The following is a 23,646-nucleotide window of genomic DNA, read 5'->3' on the forward strand; positions in this document are numbered from 1 at the left end:
GGTGGATAGCCAGGCCCAGAGAGTGGTGATAGAGTAAAATCTGGCTGGCGACCGGTCATGAGTGATGTTCCACAGGGGTTGGTAGTGGGGCCTGAATTGTTTGATATCTTCACTGATGACCTGGATGAAGGCAATGAATACACCCTCAGTAAGTTTGCAGACAGCACCAAGTTGGCAGTGTTAATCTGCCTTGGGGAAGGAAGGCCCTACAGAGGGATCTGGACAGGCTGAATCACTGGGCTGAGGCCAATGAGATGAGGTTCAGCAAGTCCACGTGCTGGGTCCCACACTTTGGCCACAACAACCCCAGTCAGTATTTGGGGCAGACTGGCTGGAAGACTGCATATAGGCCTAGGGGCAATGATAGACCCCTGTCTGAGCATGAGCCAGCAGTGTGCCCAGGTGACTAAGAAGGCCAATGGCATCCTGGCTTCTATCAGAAGCTGTTGTTGCTAGCAAGGACAATTGTCCCTCTGTACTCAGTGCTGGTGAGGCTACACCTCGAGTACTGTGTTCTGTTTTGGGCCCCTCACTGCAAGAATGACGCTGTGGCCCTGGAGGGTGTTCAGAGAAGGGCAATGAAGCTGGTGAGGGGTCTGGAACAGAAGTCTTATGAGGAGTGGCTGAGGGAGCTGGGATTATTTAGTCTGGACAAGAAAGAACTCAGGGGAGACATCATCACTCTCTACAACTACCTGGAAGGAGATTGTGCTGAGGTGAGGATCAGCCTTTTCTCCCATGCAGATAGCAATAGGACTAGAGGGAATGGCCTCAAGTTGCACCAGGGGAGGTTCAGGCTGGATGTTAGGAAATACTTCTACTCTGAGAGTGGTCAGGCACTGGAATGGGCTGCCCAGGGAGGTGGTGGAGTCACCAACTCTGGAGGTGTTTAAGAAACATTTAGGTATTGTATTGAGGGACATGGCTTAGTGGGAAAGATTGACTTGGATGTTCTTAGATGTCTTTTCCAGCCTTGGTGATTCGATGATTCTAAGAACAGATTCTACAGGTACACTGGTTGTAGAAGACATGCCAAGGAGAGTGTATCCCCTCTGATAAATGGGAAGGGAAAGTTGACTCCAACAGACGTGGAGAAGGCCAATGTACTCAAGTTCTTTGCTTCAGTCATCACTGGCAGTCAGGCTTACCACGCCTCTCATGTCTCTGAAGCTTTAGGCAAGGTTTGGGGGGTGGGGCAGAATCCCTCCCATTGTAAGTAAAGAGCAAGTCTAAGGCCACCTCATGAAGCTGAGTGTGTATAACCCTATGGGGACAGACAGCACACATTCCTGAATCTCCAACATATATTAAGGCATTCCAAACACAGACTCAGGCAGTATATAGGAACAAAGTGTAAGCTTTAATAAAGAGATGTACGTATAGACTAAAAAAAAAAAAAAAAGTAGGATTCAAGGCATGCAGGTATCTGAAGCAGGGGAGGGAAGTTCTGTTCTGTTGTCGATATATTCTTCCCGGGTTGGTGAGTGAACACTAGCTGTACTAAATCAAATCCAGACCAATGCTGCCATCTGCTGGGCAGTTGCTGTAGTTACCAGTTTGGTGAAAAATTCTACTTCTTGCTATATATTCATTAGGTAGATACAGATTTATAGATATTTATATGATATTCGAGAGTTTGAAAATGTACAGCTGGTATGTACAAGCTAGCAGTATATCACCACTAAGGAAAAGCCACCTCAGTTCTTTCTAATTGAGTTTAGAGAAAAGAGATTTTGAGACACTGGGGAGGAATGAAGAAGGGTTTGTGGACCAAACCAGTCGGTGTCTTCTATTATCCTCAGGCAAATAAGACCACCACCACTACAAAAAGTTACCTCTGACGGTTACTACTGAGTTTTCTGTTCTTTGTAAATTTTTCTGCATGAGGTAGTTTTGCTTCTTTTCACTTGATCTATATCCAGAACGTGCAGAATATCTCAGTTTTCATTTAAGTCAATCATTATTTGTATCAAATGGAAGTGCTAGAATGAATCTGTTCCTAGGAAGTCCATCGCAGTATGATGAAAGAAAGGTATGTCTCCTCGTCTTTGTTATATTAACTAGTTTCCTTTAGCTATAAAATGCAGATAGATTCCTTAGGTATATATCAAAGATCAGTCTTTCTCTTCCCTTTTAAAGACACAATGGAACAAGTATGTGAAATGACTTTTCAAAGGGCTTTTATAATTTAAAGCAGTTTCAGCTTGCAAAACAAGTCTGGCTCCATCAACTCTCTCTTTTATCTTTCATCTATCCAGGTTATATATAATTTTTCATCTTTTGTTGACACACAAGTAACATCAGTGCGTGAGAGACACTTCCCCCCCACCCCCCAGCATCACCTTAAAATGTGTCAGGTTCTCTGCATATGGAGCAATACTAAATGAGCCTGCTGAGGAGACTTGCTGAGTAACTAAGTTCAGAAACAGAGTTCAGATTCAGCTATTCGATTTTAGGCTCAAACAAACGTTATAGAAAGCAAAAAGGTATGAGGATGGGAGATACAAGAATACTGGTGAGAGAGAGAGTGACATAACAAGAAGGTTGGAGCTGATTTTTATTTTAGTAAGACTAGTGTGTTCACTGAAGGATCCACGTGTTTTCTCTTACTGGAAATTAATGCATTTTTCAAGCTAAGGAACTCTACTGGAACTCTGTTTGTTACAAGAAGCAAAATAATCAGATTTCTCAGCCTTTTTGACTAAGAGATGCAGTTTGGAGGCAGAGCTGGTGTCATCAGTGCGTGGTGTCATTCAACAGAATAGAGCAGTGGCATTTCTACTTAGGAAGATTTGTTTAACTCTGGGCTACAAGAAGGGGCAAATATTTTCCCTGCCTCTATCTCATCACTATCTCATCAGATTCGTGAAATACTTTGAATTAGGAGAAAAATGTTCTGGAAAGCAAATTCTTACTTCTGTTTTGCCCTGACAGCTTCTGTCCTAATATAAATATTTTGCAGATTGACTCCTTTCAAACAGCTGCAAACTTTAGCCATTACTGTCTGCAGTGCTTTGGACCAACTGCTTTAGGCACGTCCTTCTTTCAGCACAAGAAAGATTGTCTTACATTTCAGCTAAAATGGACACATCAGCTCGGAAGACCTGGATTATTGTGGTTAGACTTCAGCATGGATGCATACGTGTGTCGGCATTTTATGAATAACAGTAATAACTAGACAGGTTTAAAGTCACACAAAAAAATAATTTTAGTTTAACACTGAGCGCAGTTCAAAGCAGAACAAATCAGGCAGAAGGAAAGGAAAGCACTTTGTAACAGTAACTAGGATAGAAGTAACTTTTTTTTCCAATGATGGATGCAAAGATACATGAGAGGCTAAAACCCTCCTTCCTGTTGTCATGCTGTTATTAAAAGGGCAAACTGCTAAGAGTAAGAGGTTTGGATTTGTTTCCTTTTCTTGCTCTAATGTGGTATACAAAGAAATTCTGATATCAGTCTTTTTAAATAAAACTTCTAGTAGCAGACAATTAAACAGCTGTGCTCGGAGCTGCAGACAGCCCAGCAAACTGCAGTTTTTATAGCTTGCAATTCACCAAATGCCAATTGTGGAGATCTCCTTCCTGTCTGTCACTCAGGCTGCTAACACTGGCATTCTTTTATGGACTCCTATTAGTAGTTACTACTTTTTTTCCTCAGAAGAGAAGAAAACCCTACAAAATGTTGACTATTGAGTGTGTCTCATTTTCCTTAAGAAGTGGGGAACAACCTTGCATGAAAATTTTGTTCCTCATATTATTATTTTGCTTAGATTTGAATTTCCACATGTTGTCTTGGGTTGTTATTCCCCAGCTGGTGATTCTGTGTTTACAAAATCTTGTTAAGCTCTCTTGCTGATAGAAATACAGTCAGAGCAGTAATCTGAACAACATTTTGTTTGTATAGCCATAGCCTCTAGGCACAAAAAAGCTCTCGCTTCTCCTCTCTGTTGTTTGCTGCTGCTTCTGTCACCTCCTGGATTTTGCAGTGAATTGCCTGGTTTACCCTGAGCAAATCTTTCTCTGTGCTATCTTCGTTTCTTCATGCTAGTTATTCCCCCTGCAGGGTCTGTAAAGGCATGAACACGTTGGCCTCTGGAACAGATGCCACAAATCAGCCTAGCACTTCTTTCTGATTTTAATGGAGATGAGCTACCAGTTGTAATTTCTTGAATCTCTCAGTTAGGATGTAGAGAGACCATAAATCTTAAAGCAACAAACATTCCCAAATCCTATGCTTTGAAGTCAATAGGAGCTCCTGGGTCATCAGCACTTTTGGGAAACAGGCCGCTTAACTAGGTGTCCAAAGCCATTAAAACCTTTTTTTTTTTTTTTTTTTTTCCAGCTTTGCTGAACAGCCCAAGACAAATCCTGTGGATAACATAGCATCCAAACTCCTGTGTCAAGCCAAGGAACTGGATTTGTTTCATATCTGGTCTTAAATTTTGAGGTTTGTTGTATTTATTATTGTTACATTCAGTTTGGTAAAAGGGATGCTGTTTTCTTCCTCTTTTCCTCAATTTCATTATGAAAACAAACAAACAAGAAAGCCTAAACTAAATGTCAGATTATTTTAAAGCTCTTCCATCGGGGCTTTTCATTCCATACTTTACGTCTTCCCTGTCTAAAACTTATTCCCACTTGGGCATGAGATTCGAAGCAATTGCTATCCATTTCTGCTAAAACACATTCCTTTACAGACCACAAGATAATAATATGCTGTGTACTTTTGGTTATATTCTTATCCTGGCTATCTCATTTTTCTCTTAAGCTGAAAATTCAGTTCCTCTCCATAATTGCAATAGATGAGTTCCAGATGTATCAATCATGCTGTGCACTGGTTCTTGAATCGGTGACTGAGTTCTGGAAGAGTAGTACCATTTTCCTGGTACACAAACTATGTAAGCAGGATGCAGAAATATAGATGAGGAATTGACTGATTCCTGACAAATCCTTGCAAATCAATTAGGGACGGAGGGAAGGAACATGAATGTAGTGCTGTTTATTAATGGGTAATGTTGTAACAAAAGCTTTCACACTGAAGGCTTACAACCCATATGATCTGGACCTTCATTAGGTGGGGAAGATTTTTGCATTTGGTGGTGGTGAGTCACACAGAGTCCCACCCTGTTAGGCTGGTAGCTTTCACTCCCAGAAACCCCTGGGCTGTACTTGTGTCCTAGAAATGACCCTGGACTTGTTTCTGAGGCAAGGGCTCTGCCAGTTTTAATTTCATTTTATAGTTTAACCTGGTGAGAAGCCAAACACCATACTGCCCAGCACTCAATCTGTGCCTTCACAGTTGGTTGCAGAAGAGAATCGGGGAAAAAAAAAGGTGGAACACATAGGGTGAGATTAAAAAAAACTATTCACTAGGTTGGAAGAGAGTAATAACAGTAATGATAATGATATTACATATATTATTATGAGATATATAGATAGTGTATATATATGTAAATATGTAGTCTGTGTACAAAACAGGTGGTGCACAAAGCAATTGTTCACCACACACTGACCGATGCCCAGCCTGTCCCAGAGCAGCATCGCCCCCTCAGTTTCGTGGTTTTTTTTTTTAACATATATCATTTATCATGAATATCCCTTTGGCCAGTGTAGGTCAGCTGTCCTGGTTCTGTACCCTCCCTGAGCCCCTTACTGGCAGGAAAGTACGTGAAGCTGAAGAGCTGGAATGTCCTCATCTCTGTGTAGCGCTGCTCAGCAACAGCTAAAACATTAGTACATTATCAACGTTGTTTTTCTCCTAAAGCCAAAATGGGGCATCATACCAGACTCTGTGAAGAGAATGAGCTCTTTATCAGCTGAAACCAGGACATCTCAGTAAAGCACACTTTGCACACTTGTGACCTGGTGCACCTGTGAAAGGGCACATCTCATGGCCACAAAGAACATGTGGTTTTTTATTCTACTTTTTAGCTTAGTCACAGCAGTGGTGTGTAAGATGATATATATCTCCTCAAGTCCTTTTCCATATTCCTACTTCAGACCACTAGTGTGCAATTAATAACTTTCTTGTCTGCAACTGATTTGTCAGGACTTTGTCATGTTTGTCATATCTCCTTCCCTCAGCAGCATGGTTTCATGAAGGTGGCTTATCTATTGCTCACAGCTTTTAGGGGTTCTTTGATTAATGCTATAGCAAAGCCATCCTGTCTCCTCATTCATGCTCCTGCAAAAAGCCCACCTGTTGTGCATTGCCTAGCACTACCAGTCTGGTCAGATCTCACATGACAAAATGTGCAGGCTCACTTCCAAAAAACAAAGCAGAGGATAAGCAGCTGTTTCTCTCCATGTTAGAGCCCCTTGGGAATATCTCATGCTTCTCCTGAAGGCAGCTTGAGAGGAGCCTGTAGAAGTCAGGATTTTCTTGGATTTTTTTTTCCTGTGGTGTTCTTACAGGTTTTGAAGCACTGTGTACAACATATAATGTGATAGAAAATGCATTTACGATGCCTTCTAGAAGGAAGTAAATGAAAACATCCAAAACTTTTAGACATTCCTGATTTCATAGTATTATGGCAAATAAAAAAAGAATTACATTCAAGTACAAATTTTTCCAAATATTTGTAGTCTTCTCATACATATTGAACTTCATTTTTAAATCTGTGAGCATCAGACATCACTTTTTTAAAAAGTAAGCATTTGTTCTTTCATAAATATAATAATTATAATTAATTATAAAAGTATATTAATTATATATTATATATAAGTATACCTGGATAATCCAATGAAAAGTAAGTAGAAAAAAACTTATACATGATGCACAATCTTTGAAAGATTGCATAGGTCTATGGAGTATTTTCTGCCCAAAGTTTAGGCTGTGATTCTAGAGGACGTGTTTGTCTGCATACCTGTGACAGAGCTGAACAATCATTCTGGTCTGAACTCAGGATGGGAAGTATCCCAGCTTGGGGCAGCCTTTGGTACTTATACAGCTCAAGTTAAGCAAAAACTTCAGATGCTGTACAAAATGAGGTACGTTCCTAATTTAGATTCTGCTTATCGCTTTTCCTTGAATCTGGCCTTGCTACATTCTTAATAATGTCTGCAATTTATATTTTTGATAAGAAGTATATATAATATCAGATATACACACCAAGAAACTGATTATTTGTACCAAGACCGTGAACTTCCACTTTCAGTTTCCTGTTCTAGTAACTTCATGTCTTTAGATTTAAATTTATGAGAAGCAGTGGTGCCTCTCATCTTTCTCACACTTTTGCCATCCCTCCTAGTTCATGAGATGTCTGTTGCTGTTGGTTTCTTCTGATGAGCCCATTTTCTGAGGGTCAAGATGTTCCTCCATTGAGCTTATATGTATTATTATAGTTAATACATGCAAGAAATGGAAGCAGATTTACAGGAGGTACCAGGAGTTACTTAAGTGTTCCTATTTGAGTGTAACTTGTCATACAGAGCGACACAGTGCTCAAGATCCTGTGACAGTCCCTTAGAGTTGTCTGCCTTGCTCTGCAAGTCAGCCTGTTGCCTGAAGCTCAGGACCTCAGTACATGCCTTCTCAAAGCTGGAGTTCCAGTGCAGCCATCATTTGAGCAAGTGAGATTTAAAAATTAATGACTTTGTCTAAGTCACTGCACAGCGATGGCTGCAGCCAGATATATGAGGAGCAGCATCTCTAGAGCAGTGCTAGGTGGGTCACTTCAGAATATGCTTCATTACTTTTATAAGAATCATTTGAAGTCAATTACATGAGCACAGGGGGATTGTGAATCATTTGCAACACAGTCATGAGACAGCTTTGGATGAGACTTTGATTCTGTTCTTCTCATTCTCTTGAGCAGAAGATTAAGTAAAGAAATGAAACTTGCCATGTAGAAATGGCAGGGTAGGGTAGGAATCCCATGTTAGCCAATGTTCACATTGCTATATTGCTTTGTAATTTCAGAAACTCTACTTATTAATTGACGTTTGCATTAAAAATACAAAAGCCACCACTTTCCTCAACCTGACAAAGAAGAGTAGCTGTGGGTTGGCCATTGCCCATATTTTTGTTTGTTTGTTTGCTGCTGCAGTCAAATGTACCAAATATTGTCACTGTAGCACTTAGCTGACAAAAATAAATCCAAACCTGAGAACCTCCCCAGGCATAGAGAAGGCACTTGTACACGTTGTGTATACTGTCTAGCCACACACATCCTGGCCGATTGACCGGGCTGGAAATACAGCTATGTACTGAATAAAATAAAATGTTGTAAAATACTCATCCTAACATTTTTCTTCAATTAAAAAAAATATATAAAGTACTACAATTTAAAAAAATTGTTAAAATAATTTAAACAAATTTCATGCTAGTAAAATAAATATTTGTCAGCAGGCTAAGAACAAGCTTGCTACTTTTCAGTAAATTTAAATGACTATTTTTAAAATATTCTGGTTTGTGTGTGATTTTTTTTATCGAAAGATCTTTTTTAATCTTCTGTTTATGAAAGTAATTTGTTCTAGTCTATTTTGTAGCATTGGAAATACAAAAAATGAAGTTAAAATGGTGAAAAGTTGCATGAACGCATGGAAGACTTGCTTGAGTGTGTAGCTAAATTAGTTAAGATGTTAATACAATCCCTGGATTTTTTTTTTTTAAGAATAGCTATAAAGTAGGATATATACATGGTAGAAATGAGTCTTTGCAACTTTTTCTTTCTCTTTTTAATCTCTTTGATGTTTAAGACTATATAGGATCTTTTGCAAAGATTTTCCTGAAACACAGCTAACTATTCAAAGTTGTGCTGACAGTTTTTCTTCTCCATGGTTTTGATACCAGAATTGTTTTCTTGACCTAGTAATTGTAAGCAGATTTGCAACTGACTGACCTTATTTTGTGTGTAATACTCCCAGTAAAGACTAAATCATCTCCTAGTTACTCTAATTCTTCCACCTTGATCTTTTGCTTTAACTGAGAGACATCCTAAGAAAAGTTGTAGTCCAACCTCACAAGCTCTTTTTTGTCTGAACTTGTAGTTAAAAATACAGAACCTGATTCTCTCCTTGTATAAAAGGGAAATAAATCTTCTGCTTAAGAAGGCTGGTATATCTGGTGCCACATATCAGGTTGTCTCTACGGATCCCTGTTAAAGTGGAGTTGTAGGCTCATTAGCATCCTATTAATATGTGCATAAAATGTAGTCTGTGTCTGAGCCCAAATACACAAGCTGGGAAATCAAAGAGAAATCCTTCACACCTTTTGCTGGCTTCATCCTGAACTTTTATTTATCTTAAAACAACTTCCTTAAGAGAATTTCCTCTTCTAAGGAAATGCTTTTCTCCGAATTTAACAGAGTAGTACTGCATTGAAATGTTTTTGGAGCAGCACAGTCACTGTTGAGAGAATTGTTTTAATCAAGGAGTTTAAGTTGGTTGTTTTTTTTTTTTTAATTTAGGTTTGTATAAATTATCTTAAGGAAATGGAACATTTGGGACTTCTTTTCTTTCTAGGTATAATAAATGCTGGTTAGAAACAAAGGACTGCAAAAGCTGAACTGTGTTACAAGTGTTGCTTGTATGAATTTTTACTTGTTTCAGAATAAATAGTTCTTTATATAAACTGGAAAATTACCTTTTAAACTTGTGTTGGTCTAACGCTGACTTAGTGCATTTGGAAAAAAAATGGTGTTTATCACTTTTTGCAACTTAAACTTATGTTTTGTTTATGTTAGTAAGCAGTTGATTTAAGCTGGATTGATATGTCACTATTAAACTGAAGCAAGATACTTATACAAGTTTAAAATGTAGTACAGTGTTTCCTGCAGGATCCTTAAAGATTCCCTAAAGCAGCACAACTTCGTGCTTGGGTAGATTTTCATAGCTGTAAAATCATGAAGACCATAGCCTGGTGCTGGCTAAGTAATGTCTGTTTACAAGGCACATGGAGAAACTGCATATTTGGTCAGGCAGAAAACAAGATACTTCTCATGTAGTTTGAAAAGTGATTCCAGAATCACTTAGATGGCTTTGATGGAAGTTGCAGTGCTTGTGAAAAGGGTAAAATACACGCTACATAAGGTGAAACCATTGCCAGAGTGGGACTGATATTCAGCACAGCATTTGTGTAAGACAAGCTGAGAGCTGCAGATGGGAGTGGAATAGGATGGGTCCCTGCATGTGCTGTTGTGTGTCACCCTAGTGAAATCTCAGCCCTGTACCATGTGCTGCTAAAGATTCTTTAAAAACATTATGAAATTCTGTTAAAGGTTTCCTGCAGCCTGGGCCTGCTGCTTGCTGCAGCCTCTGGATGAGCTCTCTCCACACCCGTGTGCCAATGGGTCTGGAAGCCTGTGTGGAAGTCACTGTATCCAATTACTAAATTGTCATTCAGATTGGTAAAAGTATGCTAATGCTGCTTTTTACAGGAGTTACTCGCAGGTTATGGCTCAGGGGTTCCTCATGGCTGTTTCCCACTGCATGTTAATGTCAAATAAGTGTATGGGTGACTGAAAAACACAGGCTTCCTCCTCCTGGAGCTGCACACAAAAAATGTTTCAACTTCTGTAATATCCTGAATGAGGTTAGTGGGGCTTCAATATCTAAAAAGAAAGACCAGCATAAGGTTTCTGCCCTTCCAAGACCTTGAGCACTTGAAGTATACTCCACAGTGCGCTGTGTACATGGGGAAATGAAATTTCAGAACATATATTTTTTTTCTCTGCATAAGATCTACTTATGTAACAGACTGCATTTGTACAAGTGAGTAGGATAGCTCAGCTTTTTTTTTTTTTTTTTTTGCCACAAAAGCCTGTAACCTGCTGAATTACAGTTGTGCTTGCTGGCAAGTATGGTTGCATGTACCAAGAGTGTTTTGTATGTGAGGAAAAAGCAGTGGTGGTGAGAATAAAGATATTAAAGTAAGAGACCATGGCTACCAACAAAATTCAAATCATCTTATTGCTACCATTTTTAACTGGAAGTTCGTGAGACATATTAAAACACTTCTATTTATGTAGAGAATGACTTTAGACCTAGTTACTCAATGTCTGCATTTTCTCTACTGTCAAACTGATTTTCTTTGTTCATTAGAAACATTAGAGAGTGATCCTAGGTCAGTGGATTAAGGACTCCATAAATTTGCTTCACCACCAGTTCATTGCATTAACATTTAGTTCAGACCTGCAGCCTCCTCTGTAGTGAGTCTCCAGTTGTCCCCTCTTGGCACTCAGTGGCTCAGTTCAGGGATGGACAGGGGATCATGCACACCAATAGTTAGCCTATAGATGTGGATTAGAGGTAGCCCAAAGTAAAAGTTGTAAGGGAAGTACTGGATCCTAACTCTGACTTTCACTCTGCAGGCCCAGGTTCTGCTGTGCTGTGCTATTCACTGGTGTAGGCATGGCCAGATATGTGCACCCAGAACCTGCTAATTTCACTGCTTTAATAAATACTAATGTATTTATTTAAATGAGATGAATTTCATTAAATGAAATAAGCCCCAGGCTGCAGGCCAAGTTGTGTCAGTAAGTGTAAATATACATACGCGCGTATACAAGAGCACATTTTGGAGAATGCTGTGGGAGAAGGGAAAGAAATGACTGTAGGGAAAAATGAGAGGAGAGTTTTCTTCTGGAAGAATTCCTGCTGAAATCTATTTCTCTCTTGGTTGCAGTGGGTATTACAAGAAAACCTCTGTCAAGTATGTCATCTGTGCAGCAAGATGTTTAAATGTGTCCTTTAATGCCTCTTTATGTCCACTGCTTTTCTGGCACCAAGCCTTGCAGTTGCAAGGTGTATGAATGTATAGATGTCATGCTCTGCTCGTTGCCTGAAGATACCTAGGCTTTGGTTATCTGAGTGCTAACATAGGATACAGGCTGTGAAAATGTAGAGTGTGATCTGCTGATCTCTGGGGTGTGCCTTGGTGCTTGTTTCACAGCCCTCTTATATCTTTGCAGCCTACTTAGTGTTGCAGTGCAGCACCAGGCTCCAGGGCACAGCAGGTGAAATGGCTGTGAGCCAACAAGGAAGCAAAACCTTTTTGCTCCTCTCCTCAACCATTTTGAATTTCAGTAAAGTTATCAGTGTGATGTGCTTATAGCTGTATTTAAAGGAACGTGTGCTGTGAAATGCTATGTGTAGACTGATGTTTCAGTTGCAGCTGTGGTGGTCACATTAATATCAGTGTGGCTGGTATCTGAATCTTTTCCATTGCTACAGGCAATGGAGCAAAGGGCAAATCTCATTTCCACATTTTACTTGCTTTGTGAGATCAGGCTCTGACTTTTAAACCCATATCAGTTTTCAGTCAGGTGCTCGCTCACCTTATCATATTTGCCTATTCTCTCATCTTTGTCTTTTCCATGCAAGGAGAAGATGGTACTGAAGACCACGTACATTACTGGTATGGAACTGGATGCTTACTTTATCAACCAGCCTGGCGAGAATGTCAAGTGTGAACCTGGTCAAGTTCCCTACTTAAAAGAAGTATTTTTAGAGGCTTAAAGCTATTTACAAAGATACCTAAAGATAGTCTGTGGGCAGTTGTCCTGTGTGTAGTGGTTTGTTCTAAGATCTTTTGTTTGTATGGATTTACTTACATTTATTAGTATGAATGCCATCATAGCAAGCATGGAGGAAAATAAATGATGCTACCTGCTTCAGCAGGGCCAGAGATACCACTGAGAATTATCAATAACGAAAGCTGTTATTGTTTGCATTAATACAGTTGCATGAACCTTCCATTGCTGAAGAACAGCTGATGTTAAAAAAAAAATCATCTCTGATTTAAAATCTGACTTTCTTCAGGAGTCCAAATATAATGTGAATTGTTTCTAAAAAGTATGTAGAAGTATATGTAGTTAGTCTGTGTAATTCTTCCTCATCTTTTAGTCTAGGTTTTCTCTTCACATTAGCTACTAAAAGTAAGGACCACTCCTGAGCCACCCACCTGAGCCCCCTGCTAAGGTCGATAGCAATGCCAGGGTGATTCATCTCAATTGCTGTACTCACCTCCTGCAATGGGACAAATGCAATCTGGAGGCACTTATCTCCCTCACCCCATACAGAAGGAGCCTAGATGACTGGCACAGGCTCACTGCCTGATTTGTTGGTAGCTACAGGAGACATGGGGACTGCCTCCTTTGATCTCAGTGTATAAACTGTAGTTTTCAAGGCTACTTTCTTAGTGTTGAAAGGATTGCTTACATATATATAATATATATGTATGTATGCACACAGTTATAGAAATAAAGGAACCTTTCTTATTAACTCCGTTCTGATGGAGTTTTGGGCACAAATTATTTACCGACCTTAAATGATCAGTACTTCAGTGCATAATTTGATGTTATTTAGTGCCAGATTTCTTTTTGAGTAGTAAGACAAATCTGATATTTTTGTATGAGGATCCAATCATGCAGGTGCAGTAGTTCTCGCAGAGATCTCTCACTGAAATCGGCGAAACTTCCACCAGTTTGGTACATGGGAAAGGCCAATCTGAACTAAACTCAGATGGAAAAAGCAGTCTTCATTGTGAAGACTGAGTGTGTTTTTACCACAGCTGTGTCCACTGGGCTGTGAAGAAGGATGTTTGAGCTTGCATATCATGGAGTTGCCAATCTCTTTGCACAGCTCTTTTACATTCCATGATAGACAGCATGCTGCAACAGCTTTCTGTACCCAGCTCTGGCAAGCTGCAGGCTTCAGTAAGAGCTGCCAGGAGCATCAGTGCTGGGTAAGGCAGCTGGTAGGTAGCTGAGTACAGCTCTGTGAACAGCCAGTGGGGGTTAACGTATGGTGTTATGGGAAAGTGACTTGCTAATCTGCTGATGTATGCTATTTTATTTTACTTAATATCAGAAACAGGTGAAAAACATGATTAAAAATGAAGGAAAATCAGATAGACAGATGTGAATCTTGAAGGGGTAACAGAGTCTGACCTGACAAGGATAGCATGACTGTGGTCTGCTTTCCTCATTTTCTCATAGTGTCAAAAGTGTCAAGAAGTGATCAAGCCTCAGCTGATGATGTTGTAGTTAATTTTCATCTGGCAGCAAAGGTGCAGGAGTGCCATAGGAAGTCACCACAGCTGTTGGTAGTCACAAGGTTAATGTAGTGGGCATTGTATTCTGACACATCCTAAAAAGAGGTCTCGCTTCTCTTGTCTGAGTTCTCTTTCCTCTGTTTTTCTAAAGTGATACAATGACAAGAATGTACTTTGTTTTGGCTCCCTAACGGCCAATAGCAAAATTGTGGTTTGCAGGGTTCCAATTTGATTTTTATTTATGAATTTATTTATTTTGTTTTACAATCTTAAGGCGCAAAAGTAATAATCTAGTTTTTTTCTCATTTTAATAAAATTCTGTGATTTTGCTCAAGGGGATGACATAAGGCACAACCGGCGACTGACTTCAAAAGGTTTTGGAAATTTTATTCAGGTTCTTTGGATCATGGACACAAAATATCTAATTGTTGGTACAATGAAATCAAATCTGTGTATTTTTTGCAATATTTATGGCTGAAATAGCATATATTTTCATGCAGTTCTTCATCAGTTAATTAAAGCCTTAGCTTAATCAATAGACTAATATCCTTTTTTAACTTGTTCCACCAACAAGTTGTGCTTTGAAAAAGTAATGTCCTTGCTGCAAAAACCAAAGAGCTTGGAGTATTTTCTCTGTGGTTTTCCTGATACCAGCCATTGTGTGTTGCATTCTCTTCCAAAAGAGAAGTTGAAAAGGAGAGAGACAAAGAAGAAAGGGATCACAGTATCTCAATTTTATTTTCTTTCCTGAAAAGTATTCTCTTTGGACAGACAGTAATTGTAGTTTCTAATGACACAAACTTGAAGGGAAACAGAAGAAGACTACAAACAGGTTTATGGGCCTATCAGCGGGAATATGTGGCTACAAATTGCTGAGTAAATGAAACAGCCTGTTGTTTCCTAAGACTGAGTTTGTGAGTGTTATGCCAAAGTATTTGAGGAGGAGCTAGAGCACCAGGCGGTGTAAAGAATACCTGCTGAGCCCTAATTGATGCCCACTGTTGTTAATGGCTTCCTGTGGCTGAGTGTTTACTTGTCATTTGTTTTGTGCTTTGTTTCCCAGCTACTGGAAGGAATAAAAATACTGACCAAAACTTTATTTTGCTTTTAAGTGCATCCCTGGACATCAAGTGCTGCACTGCAAATTGTCTCACAATGCTAAGTACCTCAAGTCTATTCCTCAGTCCTGTAATTATCTGGTACACCTCAAAAGTTGCATTGCATTGGATGCTGGTTTTGAATTTTGAAAATTATCCAATTGATTACAGTCTGTATTATATAGTTAAAAAAAATTGTTATATAGATGCCTGGGGAGTTTGTCTGCAAGAAGGCTTTTTTATGGTAAGACGAACAAGAAAAATCCCACCTTAGGTGAAACCAAACTTTTCTTGAATGTCTGTTCTCCAAAAATATTAATTTCTCCCATAAGCTCCAGCTTTTATGGTACATATGTGGGCAGTCTGTGAGAGATGGCAAAGGACGTAACCTTGCATGCTGAAGGCATGTTCTCACACGTGATGCAAATCTTTGGTTTAGTGATATTTTTTTTCTGTTCTATCCCGAACCGGCTTAAGAAACAAACAAACATACAAGACATCACTATCATGCTGTTCATGTTGATGTTTCAGATCCTTGCTTACTCTGTTGTTGTCTCCCTAGCAAGACTGCCTGCTAGTGCCAGCAATGGTGTGAATACCTCTCTTCTGGGGACAGGAGTGAAACTGACATTTTTAACTGGGACGCTGAATAATTTGTGGTGAATAGCCATGTATGCTCATTACTAATCAAGAAAGAATTAGAACCAGTGAAAATATCCTAATCCCATAATCTTGAGTCATCTATTTCTCCTGCACTGTACTTTCCTTTATTTTATTTTATTTTTATCTGGTGAAGGGAAAGATTTAATTACAGTAAACCTAAAAAGCAATGTAGATTTCTGAGGAAAAAAATACCAGTACCTCAATTCAGCAATTAATATTTACTCTGCATATTTATTTTCAAAGGACTCTTAGATATTTGTACTCTGTTCAGCTCTATGTATGGAAACACAGTATAACTGCAGAGAACTGAATTGTTTTGATAGTGATGAAATTGTGTTTGAAAGCAACTTGTAACTGTAATATGATGGATTTCAGCCAGTGTTTGAGATGCCCTTTGAGGCAAATCAGACAATGTGGATGCAGGTTTGGGTGGAATAGGGAACGTTCCTGCATTGTTGACTATTAAATAATCAAGTGTTTTTTACTTCTTATTCTCTTATTCTCTCTTTCTCATTCTCTTAGATTATGGTATTTTAGAATGAACAAATTATTTATGGGGTTTTAAAGAATTATCAGAACTTTTGAAGATTACACAGGGCTGCCACAGTTCACAGCTTAAAAGTGAACTTGAAGATACAAAACAAAAAAGATGGTCATCGTGGGTGTTTGATCATAACTGAATGTTTAAGCAGTTTAGATTTAAAAACAAAGCAAAAAAAAAAAGGTTTCAAAAAATGGCAGCAACATGACAGCAAGAAACAGTGATGTTCGTGATTGACTTTTCTATAGTATTGAGGTGATTACTCAAGTACAATAGTCTTTGTTGGGTTAGGATGAGAAATACCGGGACTTTTGATTGGGATAATTTTCATAACTTACTCATTTTGATCCTCTTAAAAGTCATTGAAATATGTAGATGGAATTATTATTCTGTTATCTTATTCCTTTCTTAAGCATTCCCCCCCCCCTTTTTTTTTTTTTTTACACATTTATGTGGTTTTATATCCCAGTCTTTGCCGTAATCCTGTGAGTATGTACCCAACTAACTGTAACTACCTCACTAATCTAATCTTGCTGGTTGAATCAAGATTGCCACAAATGAAGGGAAAAGATTAAAGATGATCAAAAGGCATCCCTTGACTTATAGAGAGTTGTCTAGACGTCAGAAGATAAAGAACATAGTTTACTCTGCACTTACACTCTGTTATCACAAAATATCTTGTCTTGCACAAATCTGTGACTACAGTAATATAAAGAAATTTAAAAGTACTGGTGATAAATTCTGATCTAAAGTCCAGCTTTGTGAGAGTTAGAAAATTGGTTATAATTGCTATAGTTGAACCATTTTTCCTTCTGCAAACCAGCAAGAAAATTCTGGTTATGGTTTTGCTTTGACTTCACAGTGATTCCAAAAGCTTGTCTTCCTGTTATTTGTAAGAACCAGTATGGAGCAGCCAACTGTTGTTTCTCTTAGCCAAAGATGTGGGCAGTTGAAAAAAAAAAAGTCAATAATTTGTTTAACAGAACACTTGTGCTTTCAAATAGTGCTAATCAGGCTGGAATTAAGTCTCTCTGTATCTAAGCTGTGCTTGGTACAGGAGACTAGTGCAGACAGGTACTGTGAAGCAGTCTGCTCTGGCAAGTTGCATTTGACCCTCGGGTTTGTGCAGCTTCCGAACTGTGAAGAATGAGAATCAACACTCTTACTTCAAGGGCATGAGATTATCTATTTGTTTTACCTCTAATTTGGGATTGAAATCCCATCCACTTTCATACCTCAGGAATAATACTGTTTCTAATACTGTGAAGGGACTATAGAAAGTTAGAGGAGAACAATATTAGTTATTTAAACAGTGTTTTCAGGCTAGAAAAACTCTGTGTCGAATGCAGGAACCTGCTGCTAATGTCAGGAGGAAATGAGAGATAGAGAAAAGAGCCTTGGTGAAGATATGCAAGTTTTTGATGTTCCATGCACTACTAAGTGGTATTCAGGCAGGAGGGTTTGAGGATATGTAAATGGAAGAAGAGGGAGACAGGGAAGGCATACATGCTTAGAAGTAGCTTTAATGATGTTAGCCACAACTTTCTTGGTAGAACACCTTCCCTTCCCGCTCATTGTTGCTGTGTGTTCCATGTGAAAGTGCTATAGTCTGAAAGTACAGAAAGGGTCTTTTTAAAGGACAGAAGGACTGAAGAATGCATGAAGGGATTCAATAGCACTCCCTTTCCTATTAATATTGAGTACACTGACTCTGCTGTTTGGATGGAAGACACTTTTCAAATAAGCTGTCAATGAAAATTGTTTGGCTGTAACAGCAACAGAATATGAAGGAAAGCAAAAATACCTCCCCTTTTTACCTCAGCCCCCTTCTCACCTCCTCCCCTAGAGCTCACTTGCTTCCCCTTGTTGTGTACAGTTCACCAGCTGTGCCCTGTGAGATGAGCTTGGGCGGGCCACTTTCTTCACACCTCTGTGCGATGAACACAGCACTTTCCCAATCTGCTGGACTTAGCGGTATTTTTTGAGCCAGACTGTCAGGTTGTTGAGGATAACTGAGGGTTTAATTTGCAGTTTGCATTCTTTTCCTAAGTACTGCATGCTCTGGAGAGAAGTCAAAGTGGTTGCATGATCATGAACTCAATGGTTCCATCCATCTCTCCTTTAATTTAGGAAAGTCATTTCTGTCCCAGAGGTATTTCACATGTTGGACACACTAAACTCATTGATGTTGCAAGGGACAAAAATAAAATGCTGTTACTACAGGAATGAAAAATCTGGTGAGCTTCAGTTTCCTTCTGCCAGATTAAATGTTCTAATCTTAAGTCCAATTTTTTAAGAATTGCATATAGATATACAAGTGGTCATTTTGTGCCTGAATTTATCTGTCTTAAGCATATGATTTATACTGTAAATTACAGCAATTTATACAATAAATTTGGTACACAGTACCATGCTGGAATTTTCTATTTAATATATTTACAAATTTAAAGCCTGTTTACCAAATGATAATGTATACAATGCAAGGAGAGTTGTAACCGATTATTACAAATACATGGAATTTTATCCTGTGTATTTGATTGGATGGCTTTTTTTTTTATTTTTAAATACACAAAGTGTTTGTACACTACTTCTAACTTTGGGTCACCTTTGAAGGAGTCAGCATTGGTGAGTTCTGGCAGCTCCTCTACGAAGTAAAGTAGCAGTTGTGTAAATGAGAAACCTGAGAAGTATATCTGGTTTGCTATTTTACTATTTGCAGTAAAAGAAGGTGAACTTTTAATTTTTTTCCCTCCTTTTCCTGATGACAGTGATCAGATTTGGAAAGGAACAGGAAGCAGAATTGAATTCTCTTTCAAATAAGGTTATTTGGCATGAAAAGGGGGAAAATAAGGCGGGGGGGAGGGTATGTGATGTTTTGTGTTAGGATTGTAACCAGCTTTCTTTTTCATGAAGACACACAATTTTTAAAAAACTACAATGATATGAATCAGGTGTTCTCACGTGTTACCTCATTTGATGTTCTTGTGTGATACAACTTTTGTTCTCTCTTCAGGACAACTAGACTCAAACACTGTGCTAAATGATCACTGGAGCAACTTTTTCCATATTTCCAGGATTCTAGTGTATTCATCACAGTAATCTAGGTGATGGTTATAAAATTAGCAGTAATAATAGCATTCCCATAGAAGACTTTTCTCCTTCTTTCCACTCACCAACGCAGTCTTAGTTACTTTCAATTTTGACTAGAGTTGTGCTCCCTTGACAGAGTAGTAGCAGGCATGCAGCACCCTAACACTGATCCAATATCGTTGTCTCCAGTGAGGAAGAACAGGATGCCTGAAGATGAGGAGAAGGCAATGAGTCAGTTATCTCTTATTATTGTCCATCTTTTCCCCAGTATAATTTCTCCCATTCCTGGTAAGCACTGTTACTCATTACAAGATAGGAAAATAGTTGACATTGTTCCTTGAACGAGCAAATTTCACTCGCTTTTTCCTCCTACAGGCTACAGCCTGCTTAATATGTTCTTGAAGGCTGATAGAAAGGCTTCCTTGTACAGCCATAAAAGCCTTACCACTGGAAGTAGTTTTGAGGCCATGTTTGTGTCCATCTTGCTTTGCTGCTTGAGTAGATGTCAGTTCTATAAATTAGTTTTGTCTACTCTTGAAGTAGGCCCCGGGTAAGGCCTTTAAGAAGACTGAGGTTAACTTTTTTGCAGTGTATGGATCTGGCAGAAAGTTATGTGGCAGAAGAAAAATCACAGAACAATTGTTTGTCCAAAGTGTTTTCTATGTGTGAGAGAAATCTGTGTGGATTCCCACCAGTGCAAGCAACAGCAGAAAATGGGTAGTAAGTGTTGGAGGTAAAACATCCTCTCTTAGCTTTTGGAAAGAAGTTATTTGTAGACACTTTCAGGTGACTTTTTGTAATTGTTTTCAAATGAAGGGAGGATGAGCTAAGATGTCACCAAACCGTGAGGAGGCCTGGTTGGCCTTTCATCCTGCCCCAGCCTGGAGGTAGCCCACATGGGCCTGTTTGCGTGACCCAAGACAAATATATCTTGGCTCAGTGCTTGTTTCTATATGCTTGACTGAAGCAGAAGTGATTGTTCACAAATATGTGAGAGAAAAATAAAGCAGAGAAATGAAGGGGCAGCCTTTTTATGTATGGAAAGGGGAAAAGGCCACTGCAGTTAAAAATGAAGTTTAAAAATCAACTTTTCAGTCTAGAATGTTGGAAAAATAATGAGAAGACAAAAAAATGTGCTGTCCGGGTGTTTTAGAAGAATCATTCTGTATGGACAATAGAATACTTAAGGCTAAGGGCTTAAAAGGGCAGATTGGAATGAGCTGACCATTTAATGCATCCAGTTTGTGACTCCTTAAAAACGTTCTCAGGCTGAGGATAAGGAATGAAATGCAAAAGAGGGACCTTTAAATTATACAGATTTGCTCTTCTATTCTTTCTTTTTTTCTTTTTCCCTTAGTATTTTGCATTACATTTCTAGTCATGTAAGCAGTACAAGTAATAGCAGTAGTGAGCAAACTCTGATAAATAGTATACTTTCAGTGCAGTACATGGCTAGCCACCTTGTGCAAGTCTGTGGAGAGCTAGGCTCAGAAAGATTTTTTCTTTTTTTTCTCTTTTTAAATCTGTATTTGGTAATGAATTTAGGAGTCGATGAGAATTTTATATCAATTTTGTCTAGAATGTTTTTTGATTTTGTATTCTGGCCTACCAGAGTTAGAGAGATATATGCAACTCTATATTAAGATTTGCTTGTCTTCTTAGGTTCTTTTTCTTTGCCAATTCTACTGCACATAATAAATGTCAAAGTGAATGACTTTTATCTAAATAGAAAGAAAATAGGTGCTGTTTTCAGATGTTACTCAGAAAAGAGAACGTTATTCTCAGAATGTATTTTTCTAAGCAGAACTGCACATAATTCACCACTGAAATCTGGAGTTTTAACAAGATGCATTTTGGGCATGGGACTGCAGTCTGCAATCTTTCTTTGGATATGGTCACCAAAATTAAACTTGATGTTCTTGGACACTGGAACGTTGTTGAACAAGCAGAACTGTGGTGCTGCAGGAGCTGTTTTCAATTGGCAATTTGCATGCAGTCACCATGGCTGGAGGACTGAGAGCTTCCTTGAATAAGCACAAGCTGCTCTATGCCCCTTAGCTTCTGGACTAGAAAATTGGACTTTGCACTCTTGATTTATTAGTACTGAGATAGCATCTCAGTCCTAGTTTGTAGTCCAGTGTATGAAGAAAGCAGTGAAAATGCTGAGAATAAACAAGTGTACATTAGCTTTCTGAAGTGACAGGATATCCTGAGTCAGTAACCTTCATTTCATTCACTTTGAAAGACATATCTGAGATGGAAAGATGGCTGTTTAAATGTAATAATTGTTGCTTCTTTCAGCTCAAGTTTATACTGTTGTAAAATACTCCACAAGTTCAGGAGTGGATGATGAACTCCCTTCCTGCAGACTGGCCAGAAGCCATGCCAGTTTTTGCTCAGTGGTCAGATTCTTAACTGAAATGGAAATGTTTTTATAATCGCCATCAGCACAAAAATCTGTGTCATGTTACAACTGGAAATACAAGATTGACATAAAATTAACGTGAGGATCTACATGTTTGAGTAAATTGTGTAAATGTGTAAGTAAATCATTTCTTCAGTCTCACTCTTATTCTAGGGAAATGAGTTTTATAACTCAACTAGTGGCCCCTCTTTCTGCTTCCCACCCCCTTTACTTGTCACTTTCATATCAAGGCTCCAAAAAAGTTTGTGAAAATTGAATACTTAGAAACAGGAGTATGAGTCAGACACTAATCTGAGGGAGAGATTTCAATGTGGTTTCAAGTCTGCTTTTTTCAGTGACACTTTGACAGCATGCTTGGTGTGGCACTGCAAGTGCTGCCTGTTGCCCAGTTCTTTGCATATGATTTAGGGATAATGGGCAAGAAGTGGAAATTTAACATTAAGGGAAGCAAGTCATGGAGCATATGCAACAACCTTTTGTTATTGTTGCTGTGCTTTATTCTTAATGTAAATAGAATTGATGTGGACTGGTTACCTTGCTATGTTCAAGTACACCAAGTCCTTGGAGTTCAATGCCTACATGTCATCACAGGTCCTGAATGACAGGAGCAGTGAAGAACTGGAGTAGAAAATATCTGTAGTAAGTCAAGATGGCCAAGATATGGATAAACGTGCTGTCTGGATTTGTTTTACTGTAGGGGAGGACCTGAAAGACAGTAAATATTCCAGTATTCATGTGTAAGACATATTATATATTGAAGTTTTAGCATTGAGAAGGATGCTTGTAGGAGTAGAGCAGAAAAGGAAGTAACATTAAAGGAGAAATACAAGCTGTTTGATAAGAGCTGCAAAGTTTAGCATTAGACTAATAGCCATCCTTCCAGGGAAGCAGATCTGAAGGTGTTATTAGGTGAACAGGACTAAACTGATGGAGATTGGTTTGGAATTGAGGTGCAGATTTGTGAACCTTTCACCTGAAGGTAATAGTTTTATCAGTGTGAAGAGAGGAGGCTTCCTGAGGATAAAATACAGAAGATGGGACCAAGCTTTGAAAACACTCACAGACAGGAGACAAGAGACAGAGGAGAATGAAGAATCATTAGAGGGGAGTAAGAAATTCAAGTACGCGCTGTGTTGCAGTATAACACAGAGAATAGCCGTGTTAAGATGGTTGGACATCAGAAGCACCCACAGCTTGTTGCATGCAGCTTAGATCAGACTTACAGGTGGTTGAGCTTGCCTATTAAAAATACACTGGCTATCTTTACATTAAGATATAAACATCACTTAAAAACTGGAGAACCAAAACCAAGATGAGCATTAAAGGAGAAAAAAGATGACAAGGCAGGATGGGAAGAAGAAAATAATAGAGTAAGATGTCACAGGGTAATGAGTGGAAAACAATCCATGTGGGATTGAATGCAAAGCAACAGGTATATTGTGAATTCAGAGTGGGCTTCCTTTTAATGACTCAGCAGTGTTAAAGAGTTGGCTTCTCTACACTGAGTGAATGCAGAAAAATAATCTGAAAATTCTGTAAAACTGACCCCTGTGAGTTACTAAGTAAGAGATTAAGTAATTCCAGTTCTCTCTGATATTTAATAAGCAGGAAAAATAAGCCAAACACAAACAACTACAGTTGTTAACCACACATTTTCTTGAGTAGAGGAGTTCATGGCAGTGGCAGCATCTTGGCATCCTGGCTGCAGTTACTGGTGTGTGTAGAGATGTAGAAAAGGGGAAAACTGTGCCAGATCATTTTTAAGGAGTATGGCAGGAAGGCTCAAGAGCACCACAGGTCTTGGCACTTTCAGCAGCCTTGCTGTGGAAAAACAA

Source organism: Cyrtonyx montezumae, unplaced genomic scaffold, assembly GCF_038088225.1.
Source record: "Cyrtonyx montezumae isolate F1298 unplaced genomic scaffold, pur_monq_1.0 scaffold_0, whole genome shotgun sequence".
NCBI classification, from domain to species: Eukaryota; Metazoa; Chordata; class Aves; order Galliformes; family Odontophoridae; genus Cyrtonyx; species Cyrtonyx montezumae.